Below are 11,832 nucleotides of genomic sequence, written 5' to 3' on the forward strand. Positions count from 1 at the left end.
AAGCGTCCAGGCGCATTAGAACCTTAGCCCGCTGCGGACTACGGTTAGGGAAACCTCGCGCCTCCACACAACTCACGCAGCCACCCCAACCCCAAAAGGGAATCCCCAATCCCTCCCTTGAGCGCACAGCCCGCTTTTATACTCCGAGGCGCGCGCGCGCGCGCCCGGCGGCTCGCAGTGGACCAATGAGAGGGCGCTCTCTCCGCGGCGGCTCGGGATTGGGCGACCCGCGCCAGCGTCTCGGCCAGGTCTCGGGCGGGGCGCCCCGAGGAGGGCGTGGAATAGGCGCGCCCGCTGCGCCGGCGCCCCGGGAGCGCGTGCGCGGTCTCGCGGCGGCCGCGGGGGCCGGTCTCGCGCGGTCTCGAGGTGGAGTCGCAGGCGGCGGCCGCGACTGGCGGCGACTGGCGGCGGCGGAGCGGGGCCGGGGCGGGGGCGGGGGCGGGGGCGGGGGCGGGGACTGGGGCTTGTGAGGTGGGGAGTCGGGAGCTTCTGGATTCTTCAGCTGGTGTTTTAAGTGCCGCCGGGGAGCTGTCGTTTCTGCAGTGAGCAGCAGCTGCCGGGCCTGGCGGGTCGGCTGCCGCCGCGGCGCGGAGGTAAGAGGCGGCCGGGCCGGCGGCCGCTCGGTGCGGGGCGCCTCCTCAACAGGTCCCCGGACCCCGGCGGGGGAGGGGCGCCGGGCTCGCCCCCTCCCCCACACGCCGCCCGCGCCGGTCGGGGCGGGACCCGCCCGGAGCAGCGGGAGTCGCGGCGGGCCGCGGAGGGCGGGAGCCCAACCTTTGTCCCTCCGAGGAGCGCTGCCCCGAGCTGCCCGCTCCCCTTCCCGCAGCGGGGGACGCGCCTCGGCGGGGGCTCCTGCCGGCCGGAGTCGCGGTGGACGCGGCTCGGAGTCGGCTGTCCTCGCGGGCCCCGAGTTCTCGACTTCCAGGACCCCCCAATAGTCCCGGCCGGGCGCGGCGGCGAGGGGTGCGCGGGGTGCGCCTCGCGGGGGGAAGGCGGGGGGTACCCGGCCCCGCTCGGCCCAGCGCTGGGCGCTCGCTGGTCCTTTGGAGAAATAAACAAACGGTTGCACTTCCTTGTGACTCAGGTTGAAGGAAAGCTCAGTCTTTGGTTTGTGATCCTTCCCGATTGCAAGGTAAATTTTGAAGCCTGTGAATCGTGGAAGCTGCATTTCAGGTGTTTTATACAGTCTTCGGTTTGAGTTACGTAACTTACTACTCAAATAATAACTCGGCTGCTGTTGAGTTGATTGAGTTACGGTGACATGAGCGGAATTCAGGGTTCGGTAGAAAGACCTCTTGGTAATTGGCGCTAAAATTAAAATCTGATCGGTGGGAGATTTTTTGGAAGCAGTGTGTGGTGTGTGGGTTGTCTCGTTTAGATGGTGAGAATTTAGATTTGGAGAGGCTGAAGAACAAGGCTGCGAAGTTTTATTTTACTGTCTAAGGTGAAAGGCGTTGATATTTCTGATTTTTAAAAAGTCGTATTTTTCATGATAGTGTCCTTGTTAGTCTTTTGGATTGTACCAGAAGTTAATAACCTATTAAATTCTGCAAATGATATGTTAGTTATTGGTGTCTTTGAAGTATAAGTATTGCTGGTAATGGAATTGTTAAATAAGCTGTTTTTGGATTGTGAACTACTAATTTTACTAGATCTTGTGGACATGGCATATTATGAGTTTTAAAAGGCTCTCTATGGTAGCAGACGGAAGCTATTAAACTAAAATGCTAAGATTATTATTAGATGAAACAAGCAAATTATTTTATTGTATTTTTAAATCAAGTAAATCTTACCCTGTACCTAAGTAACTTTTGCCTGGATAGACCTGAAGTAGACAAGGATGGATTCATTGATAATATTAACTTGTTTTAGAATGTTAAAATGGGAGAGGATGTATGTTTTACCAGGTTGGTAACTGCTTATGTGCCCTTCCTGAATTATGATCTTTATTAAAAAGCTCATCAAGACATACCAAGAAATTTGTCAATTTTGTATATCACTATACAAAGATGTCCTATTTCTCTGATAATTTCTGATTTCAGGGTGTCTGGGAAAAAGTTTACCTATGTGCTTTAGAATATAGTTTTTGATCATGTACTTGTTGAGTTGGAAGCAATTGAAATGTTACATAGCCTAACCTTCATTTTCCTGGAAAAGCAAAGTGAGGTTTATAGAGTTAAGAAGTCCATAGTCTGGCTGCAATTAGTGGCAGAATTGGAATCAAGTGCTAAAATGCTTGTCTCCAGATTGCAAGTACAGTGCTCTTTTTATTATATTCTGCTGTTAAATAAAGAAACCAATAAGATACTCTTCTCAAATTCATATATGCAGCAGCAGGGTTTTTTTTTTTTTTCCCCCTTTCCTTTCTAAAATAACCACTAAACATACTCTCCTTGAAGGATTTTTAGTTTTTCATTATTTCTAACAATGTACAATGAAAATCTTGATGTATGTCTCCTGGGGTACATGTGTGAAGGTTTCCCTAGAGTGCTGTCCATCTGCCTGGAAATGGAATTGCCGGACTTTAGATCAGTGTGCATTTTGAACTTGACTAGCTACTGCACAGTATCCTCTAAACTTGTAACAATTTGCATTCCTGCCAACATGAGTCATGGGCTTCTCATCCTTGCCCTCACTTGGAATTTTCAAATTGACATTGTCAGATTTTTAAAATTTTGATGTAGTTATATCAAAAAGGTTTTATTTAACTTGTTTTAATTTACATGAAATTAACTATTTTCACTGCATAAAATGTTTTGACAAATACATAGAGCTGTATAACACCAAAATCAGAATATATGACAGTTCTTTCACCCAAAATTCCCTTTTACTTGTGGTCTATCCTTCCCATAACCATTTCTTACATTTAGCATAATACGTTTAAGATTTATCTGTGTTTTCACGTGTTCATCCATGTTGAGTGACAAATCAGCCAGTTCCATCTGTTTTAATGTTGAATGTAGTATTCCATTGTGTGGATTTATCACTGTTTATCCATTCACCAGTTAAAGGATTGAGTTTTCAGGGTTTTTTGGTGGTTATGAATAAAACTGCTATAAATTTTGGCCTATCAGTCTTCATTTCTCTCAGGTGAGCACTTACAAGTGGAATTGTACATTAATTTTAAGTGTATGATTAACTTTATTTTTTAATTTTTTAAATTTTTATTTATTTATGCATACAAGAACTAGGCTGTGGGCCAGAGATGTGGGAGGAGAGAGGATTCACCAGAGACAGAGTGGGGAGCAGAACAGGCAGACCTGCTGAAATACGCTGCTGAGGGGAGCAGCAGGTGAGACTGGAGAGGTCTGCTGTGCCTTGTGTGAGTTAGCTCCCTGGCCATGGATTGAACTCCTGATGCAATGGTGATAGCTTGACAGCGCTGAGACTCAACCCTTTACACCACCAGGGAGGCCCCTAACTTTATTTATTTATTTATTTTAAAACTGTCTCTGGTAGACAGAGATGTCCTAATCCTTGGGACCTATGACTAAATAAAGTTACATGACAAACATGAATTGAAATTAAAGCATCTGGAATTAAAATTGCTGATCAACTAAGTTTAATAGGGAGATTATCCCGGATTATCCAGGTGAGCCTAATGTATCACAAGTCTTTAAAAGGAAAAGAGAGACGCAGAAGAATAGAGTCATAAAAAAAGATGTAGCAAAGGAAGTGGGGCCAGAGAGATGCAGAATTGCCAGGTTTGAGGATGAAGTAGGGATGCAATAAACTAAACAATGTGGTGGTCTCTCAAAGCTGGAAAAGGCTAGGAAATAGATTCACCTGCCTGTAGAGCCCCCAGAAAACTCAGTTCCGCCAACACCTTCCTTTTACTCTAGGGAGACCAGTGTCAGATTTGTAACTTACAGACCTGTAAAATAATAAATTTGTGTTGTTTTAAGTCATTAAGTTTGTGGTAATTTGTTACAACTGTATAGGAAACTAATAAACTATAAAACTGTTTTCCAAAGAAACTAAACCACTTTATGTTCCCATCAGCATTGTATGATTGTATCACAGTGTTTCCATTACTTTACAACCTCATCAACATTTGGTATAGTCAGTCTTCTAAATTTTAGTAATTCTGATGGGTATGTAATAATAGATTATTGGAGTTTTTAATCTGCATTTTCCTCATGATTAATGATGTTGAGCACTTTTTTATGTACTTATTTACTATTTGTATATATTCTTTGGTGAGTGTCTAAATCTTTTGCCTATTTAAAAACTGGACTTTCTTATTTTCATGTTTTACCAGTTCTTTATAGTCCTTCACCAGATAAATCATTTGCAAAGATTTCCTCTATGGCTTGTCTTTTTCTTACTCTTAACTGTATCTTTTGAGGTAGAGTATAAAATTTTGATAGTCCAAATTATGGATATTTTATGACTCACTTTCTTTATTGTATCTAAGAACTCTTTGCTTGACTCAAGGTCACAGAGACTTTCTCCTATGTTATAGTATGGTAAATTGTGTCAATTAGGCTTTTTACGCCACTAACCTCAGCCGCCATCACCTGCAACCTTGGTCGAGTTAAGGCAGAAGGCGCTTGGGAGTGTGGGCGCAGGACATTCATGCCTGACTGTGGCCACCTGGAGTATGGGTGCAGGCATGCTGTAAGTGTACACACCTGAGGCTAGAGGCCGGGAATATAGGGCATTGCCACTCAGACAGACGTCCGCTACAAGACCAGCCGTGGGACTACAGAAGAGGGGAGACCATGAGATGATTTGAGAGGGAGAATGCCAGAGAGCGCCCAGAGAGTGTAAAGATTCATAGGGGGCTTGGAGGCTGGGTTGCTTGCCTGCCTGCCTCCCACCTGCCCTGCCTGGCCATGCCTGCTTCCTTGCATGCCAGCCGACCTGCCTGGTGTGCCTGTGTACCTGGTTACCTGACAGAGCATTAAAGCCTGAAAAATCCTCTGTGGACTCTGGGACTCTTCCTTTATTCGTCTGCCTAAATCCATAGCGGACCTGGGTGGTGCTTGCTGGCACAACAGTTTTCTTCACATGTTTCATATTTTACATTTAGACCTATGTCCCATTTTGAGTTAATTTTTGTTGTAAGAGAGGTATGGGTTGAGTTCATTTATTTGTCCAATTGTTCCTTGAGCATTTGTTGAAAAGACTCTTCTGAGTGTCAACTATAGACAGTTGAGTAATCACAAGTCAACTTGGTCAGAGTAGATCAAATTCAGTGAATGTATAAAATCAATTACTATGCAGTGAAACATAGTTAAACCTTTAATAGCATAGATTTGAACTGTGAGAATTCACTTATATGCAGATTTTCTTGTAAACAGACAACATAAACTCAGTGGTACCGAGAACACTATAAATGTTTTTCTCTCCTTTGTGAGTTTCTAAGTATTTTCATTTCTCTAGCTTACTTTATTGTAAGAATAAATAATGCATTTAAACATACAAAATGTGTTAATCAACTGTTTGTTATTTGTGAGGCTTCCAGTCAGCAGTAGTATATTAGTAGTTAAATTTTGGGGAGTCAAAGTTATATATAATTTTCAACTGTGCAGGGAGTTGGGGCTCCTAATCCCCTTGTTATTCAAGGGTCAACTGTATTTAAAAAAAAAAAAAAGTGTAAGCAGCAGCCAGGCTCTGTTTATTTTACTTAAGATGCTGCTTCATGAAAAATGTGGCTGCACAAAAAATATGTACTTTAATATTTTGAATTACGAGGTTTTTCCTTCATCAATTCAGACTATAAAAGATAGTTTTAGTTATGAAGAATAGAGTTTCAGTAACATAATCAGTTTATTTAATTTTACCTTTTTTTAAATAAACTTGAGCTCTCATGACTTGGCCATTATAACATTTTAAGCAGTTTGTTTTTCTGTCCCATATAAAGTTCTTTCTTAGGTTAATAAGTGATTCAGAGACTCTAAAGATTGAAGTTTTGAGGCTTCTGAATTCTTGGTATTTTTGATCTTTTAAGGCAGGTGTTGACACCTTTCTGTAAAGGCCAGATGGTAAATATTTTAAGCTTTGCACACCATGTCATTTTTTGCCTTAAATACTCACCTCTGCTATTATAGTGCAGAGACAACCAAATGAGTGTGAGTGACTGTGTTCTAATAAAACCTTATTTTAAGAAACAAGGTTTGCCTGATCTGATTTGTAGGTATACTTTGGTTTAGGCAAAAAATCTGCCAGAGATGCAAAACTAATTGTAGTAATGTAGTGGAAAGAGCCTTAGAATCAGCTGAGTTGGATAGTTAGTCTATGCTGTAATCCCCAACCAGGACCTCACTTTGCCCATCTAGAACATGTAGCTGCCTTGGAAGATGACCAAAAATTTTTAAATAAGGTATCAAAGGTACTGAGCAAAATACTGTGACAAATGGTAGATACTTAGTGTTTGCCCCCATCCATATACCTGCCTCGTAAGACCCACAATACTTTGTGACAAATCAACAGATGTGAAATCAAGCAGATTTGTGATTTTTACAATTTGTAGTATAATTATTCCAAGTATTAGAAATTATATTTGTGTTTATAGTTATAGCTAAATTGTGCTTAGAATTACAATTTTTTGGTAGAAGTTTTAACTGACTTCACAATAGTATCAGAAATTTCACATCAAAAAATTGAGTTTGTGTTAAAATCTCATTTTTCCCCCATCTTGCTCCTGATTTTATTTATTTTTTATTTTTTTAATAATAAATTTTATTTTTATATTCCCCATACAATTGCAACCCCCTTATTTTGACCCAAATCCCTCCCCTCCCGCCCCCTACCCCCCTTAGAGCGTCTCTGGTTCATAGTTTTTTATTGATTTTGATTTTCACTTTCTTATAGTTATTCATTTTCCTGGTCCCTTATTTAAGTTTTCTAGATTCCTGCTATGAGTGAGACCATCCGGTATTTTTCTTTTTCTTTCTGGCTTATTTCGCTGAGCATGATCCCATCCAGTGCTATCCATGTAGCTGCAAATTGCATGTGTTTATCTGTTTTGAATGCTGAGTAATATTCCATGGTGTGTATGTACCACATCTTCTTGATCCAGTCATCTATTTTTGGGCATTTGGGTTGTTTCCAAAGCTTAGCTATTGTAAATAGTGCTGCTATAAACTTAAGGGTGCAGGTGCTCTTTGGAATTGATGTTTCTGTGTGCTTTGGGTAAATACCTAGGAGTGGAATTGCTGGATCATGTGGAAGCTCTATGTTTAGTAGGTCCAGAAATCTCCACACAGCTCTCCATAGTGGTTGGACCAGTTTGCACTCCCACCAACAGTGCAGAAGAGTTCCTTTTTCTCCACACCCTCGCCAACATTTGTTGTTGCTAGTTTTTTTAATATGTGCCATTCTCACTGGTGTAAGATGGTATCTCATGGTAGTTTTGATTTGCATTTCCCTGTATAATCTCATATTTTAAGAGATTAACATTGTCACTGAAAAGACTTTGATTTTACCCAAGGAGTAAGCTTTCTGTATTTTGCTTTTAAGATTGTCCATTCAAAATAATTGTCTGCCTGTTATTAGTGCACCGAACTAGGTACTCTGCTAGGTGCTTAAAGAATACCCACATTAATTTTTGTGTAATCTTTGGAATATAAATGAAACTGCAGAAAGTTGTTTTTCTTCTTTTCTGATTTCTTTCAAGATAGAACTGGATTTGAGACTTTAAACTCTCCTTTTCCCTCCGAAAAAGTTTATATTCATTCACAAATCATAAGTAGAGATGTGCTCTATTCTAGGTGGTTATTGGAATAACCTTACCTAGTAGCAGTTAGTTGCAGGATTGGGGTTTAGAGCTCAAGTACCAAATTCATGATCTATTCAATATTTTTTTGTAGTAAACAATTGCCTTACTGTTAGCTCTCTTGTGACTGGCTTCTTGACTCCTAGAGATCTAGTTTTCTTGTCCTACATTTTTTTCCATTTTCCCCCTAAAATTTAAACAGAAATGCCAGTCTTAGCAAATTTAATGAAGAAAACTTTATAATATTGTTCAAATACAGTTGAAACTTTGACTATAAATGTATTGTACTTAATATGAAAGAAAAGTTTTGCTAGTTTTTAGCAGATTTTAAAATTCTATTAAAAATATAATTCCATTTTACAATAACTATATTATCTGTTATGATATTGTGCATAAAGAATGGTTTTTCTTTGTTCTACAAGTAATTATCCATTTTTGCATAGTTTTGTCTGCCTCAGATTATCTAACAATTCATACAGAAAATTGTAGATAAATACTGAATATTTTAATGTGAAGACTTTAAACAGAATACATAGAAATATTTTTAAAAGAAACTTGCCCTGCAAGGTCTGGAGGGCAGCAAGTATGAACTAAGGAAAAGAGGGTTAGGCTTTTAGGGGCTATAAATTATGGGAAGGTTAAGTATATGGGAGAAACTAATGAAGATCAGGGTTATTTTAGTAATATTTGTTAGGTAGACTCAAGTTGGTGAGTTGGTGCCTCCTCCTTTGATAAGAGTACTCAGGATTGAGTAATCTTCCTGGTACCTTTATTAGTGGACATTTGTGTTACCTTTACGAAGGGAAATGCATGCTCTGCTTTTTAGCTCGCTCTTAATTGACTTCAGCTCAAATGACCCTTATGTCAAAGTGTCTTTTTTGGGGGTGGCATAAGATAGCCTTCAGAGCCTTATTTTGAGGATTAATTGAGATGGTGCATCAAGAATGGTTGACATTGTGCCTGGCATATATTAAACTCTCCATAAATGTTAACCTTATAGATAGAATACACACTTGGTTTGTGACATTCATGTGGAATAGCAATGACTGCATCATGTTTTAGTAAATATACTTTGTATAGATTGTGGATTATCAATAATTTGATTAACCTTAGAGATTGTGGAAATTGTGGTCATAGACAAGGTTAGTGATGAATAATTGTTAATTGTATGTTAAGGTCAACTTTGTTTCTATTCTGAAAAATGATCGTGAAAGTCAGTGGAGGAAAATAATTTGTTGTCCTACTTATAAACAACTTACATAAGTAGTTAGATAAAGTTGTACTCACCTTTATGTTTCCCTTTTGACTCTCAGGCTTTACTCTAAGGTTTTTTCATGAAATCATTTTCACTACACGTCTTAAAATAGACTTAACATAATTTGCAGAGTTTTATTATAGTGACTTAAACTCATTTAGGTAAAGCATTTTTAAATTTTACAAATGTTAATGTTTACATTGATATTTTGTTTAATTTTTCCCCCATTTGTGTAATGGATGTCTTTCATATATTCTTGGAGCTTATATTCCTTTCCATTTATACAAGTGTTCCAGGATGATCTTTTCTACAGGTAACTACTGTCATATTTGTGCAGTTGGAGTGCAATACTTATTAGACAGCATTGCAATTATATAGGGATTTTGCTTGTTTCTTTACTTTTCTGATTTCCATACTAGATTTTAATTGTTTCTAACCATCTTTTTCTGCCAGTGACTATGTAAGTATTTGTACCAAGTGGTTACCTAAGTTGTTGAAAGTGTAGTGTAGTAACCTTTTAACTATAGGATGTGTTATACAATAATTTTCAAGGTTGACCTTTTGTTTTCATTTCTTGTTGCATAGTATATCCCTTATGTTTTCCTGCCCACTAAGACTGGTCAAAATCAGAACATTGCTCAGCCCCTCTGTCCGCAGTACTATAGTACTGAAAGTTCAGTGTTTCTAAACTTGACGACATTTGTGTCCTCATCAATCTCTTTTCAGAATCTTTTTTTCCTATTCTGGTCATGTAACCCTAGTTCTGGTACTAAAAATACTCTTTATTATCTCTGCTTTGGTCTAATTTATAGATAGTAATAGATACAAATAGTGTTAATTTTGCATAGTGTTTTTGTTCTGGTAGGGCTGAAATGGTTATTTGGCATTTCTTCAGTGATCAGGCAAGCTGTTATTTCTCTCTCTTTTTTTTAATGGTTAGTTTTTTTGAATATTTTATTTTATATAATTCTTACATCATTTTTCATCTTTGCACAATGTGTGCATTTTCATTTTGGTTATATTCCCCATACAATTGCATCTCCCCCTTATTTTGACTCTAGTTCTTCCTCTTCCCACTCCCCACCTTGTGTGTCTCTGGTTTATAGTTGCTTGTTGATTTTGATTATTACTTTGTATTGATTAGTCTTTTTCCTGGTCTCTTATTTAGGTTTTCTAAATTCCTGCAATGAGTGAGACCATCCAGTATTTTTCTTTTTCTTTCTGACTTATTTCGTTGCGCATGATCCCTTCTAGCTCTTAATGGCCAATTTTTAAATTGCATACTAAGAAGCCATCTAGGTAGAGGTAATCATCTACCAATTTTCTGACCTTTGGAGCATTTTTTTTTCTAGTAAGCTATAAAGCACTTGAGGTGATAAGTTGAAATCTCTTATGATGCATTTTCAGAGACCTGAAACTTCTGACACATGTGTTTCAGGGAAAGTAATTGACTAAATGATTAACACCCCAGATTAAAGGTAATAGAGAAAGTCTATATGGAATACACAAAGAATAGGCATCTATAGATCAAAGTAATAGCCATATGTGTTTGATAGCTATGATTCTTTTAAGAGTTTATCATTGTAAGTTATTAATTTGTTGCCCTCAAATAAAAAGCAGCCTGTTTCTTCACCACAAAATGGGTTTATTTGAAAATAACAATAAGACAGTTTGGTACGTGCACATATGTCTTTTATTAAACAAAAGCCTGAGCCAGCATATAGATTTCAGAGGGGCTTTGGAACCAAAGAGTTCATTGGTGGAAACTGGGAGTTTGATATGTGGGTGATTATTTGTTCAGTTATAACATCCTCTCATTGGCTGAGCTGTTGCTTGGCAAAGAGCAAACTTATTTTCACTGGGGCTGGAAAAGCAACATCTCTTCCCACAGAAGATGAGAGACTTGGTGGGTCCTGTAGTTTACAGTTTGTGTGTAAGTAGTAAAATTCATATGATTTCCTGCTAACTTGGCTGAGTATTTAGAAACTGAGCAATAGTTGCCATGCTATCTCAATCTGATGCTATATTAGGCTTGTAGTATACTAACTTAATAGCATATTCAATTGTATTAAAATTCGTTTTATGAAACAGTCAGTTGAGATAAGATGAATTTTCTCTAATAGCTTAAAGGTAATAGGATGATGTAACTGTGAAATTTATTTTTAAATGGAAGCATGTATCACTATTTCATTTTACAGGGATATAACTAATATGGCATTATGGATCCATACAAGGTTTACTGATCTGGGTTGCGTCTTTAAATTCCTGTTCCGTTTCTTCTAGCTCTGTGACTTAACCTACTCTCTTCTTGAAAAAGGAGATAACTGACCTGCTTACCGTTCAGGGCAACTGTAGAGATCAAATGAGATAATGTGCTTGAATTCACTATAGAAATTCCAAGGTTTTACACATTTCAAGATATTAATATGTAAATAGTTTACAAATTTTCATTTCTACCATGTCCTCTTTGGTTTGCATGTCTAGCACTTAATAGCCTGCCAAAATTCTCACATTAAATGCAATATTCCTAAGTCAGAATTAACATTTCACCCTCCTTTCCCTTCCAGAGAGAGAAACAAAGTTTCCTATTTTAAGGTGCATTAATTTTCCCAGGTTCCATTGTCATGTTCAATTTTAAAATTATATTTGGCTCCTGGTCTCCTTATCCTGCTAAATAATCCTAATAACCATTGTTTGGAAGTATCCTTTGTCATTCTTTCTGCTAATTCCTTTATCTTACCATGCATAAAGTATTAAAACACTGTGTCTATTGACTGCTCTACTTAACATTTCTCTTAGTCAACTCTGGTTACAGTGTAGAGTAGGTGTAACTTTCTAAAAAACCATTTAAAAA

This window comes from Talpa europaea (assembly GCF_964194135.1).
Source record: "Talpa europaea genome assembly, chromosome: 8".
In the NCBI taxonomy this organism is placed as follows: Eukaryota; Metazoa; Chordata; class Mammalia; order Eulipotyphla; family Talpidae; genus Talpa; species Talpa europaea.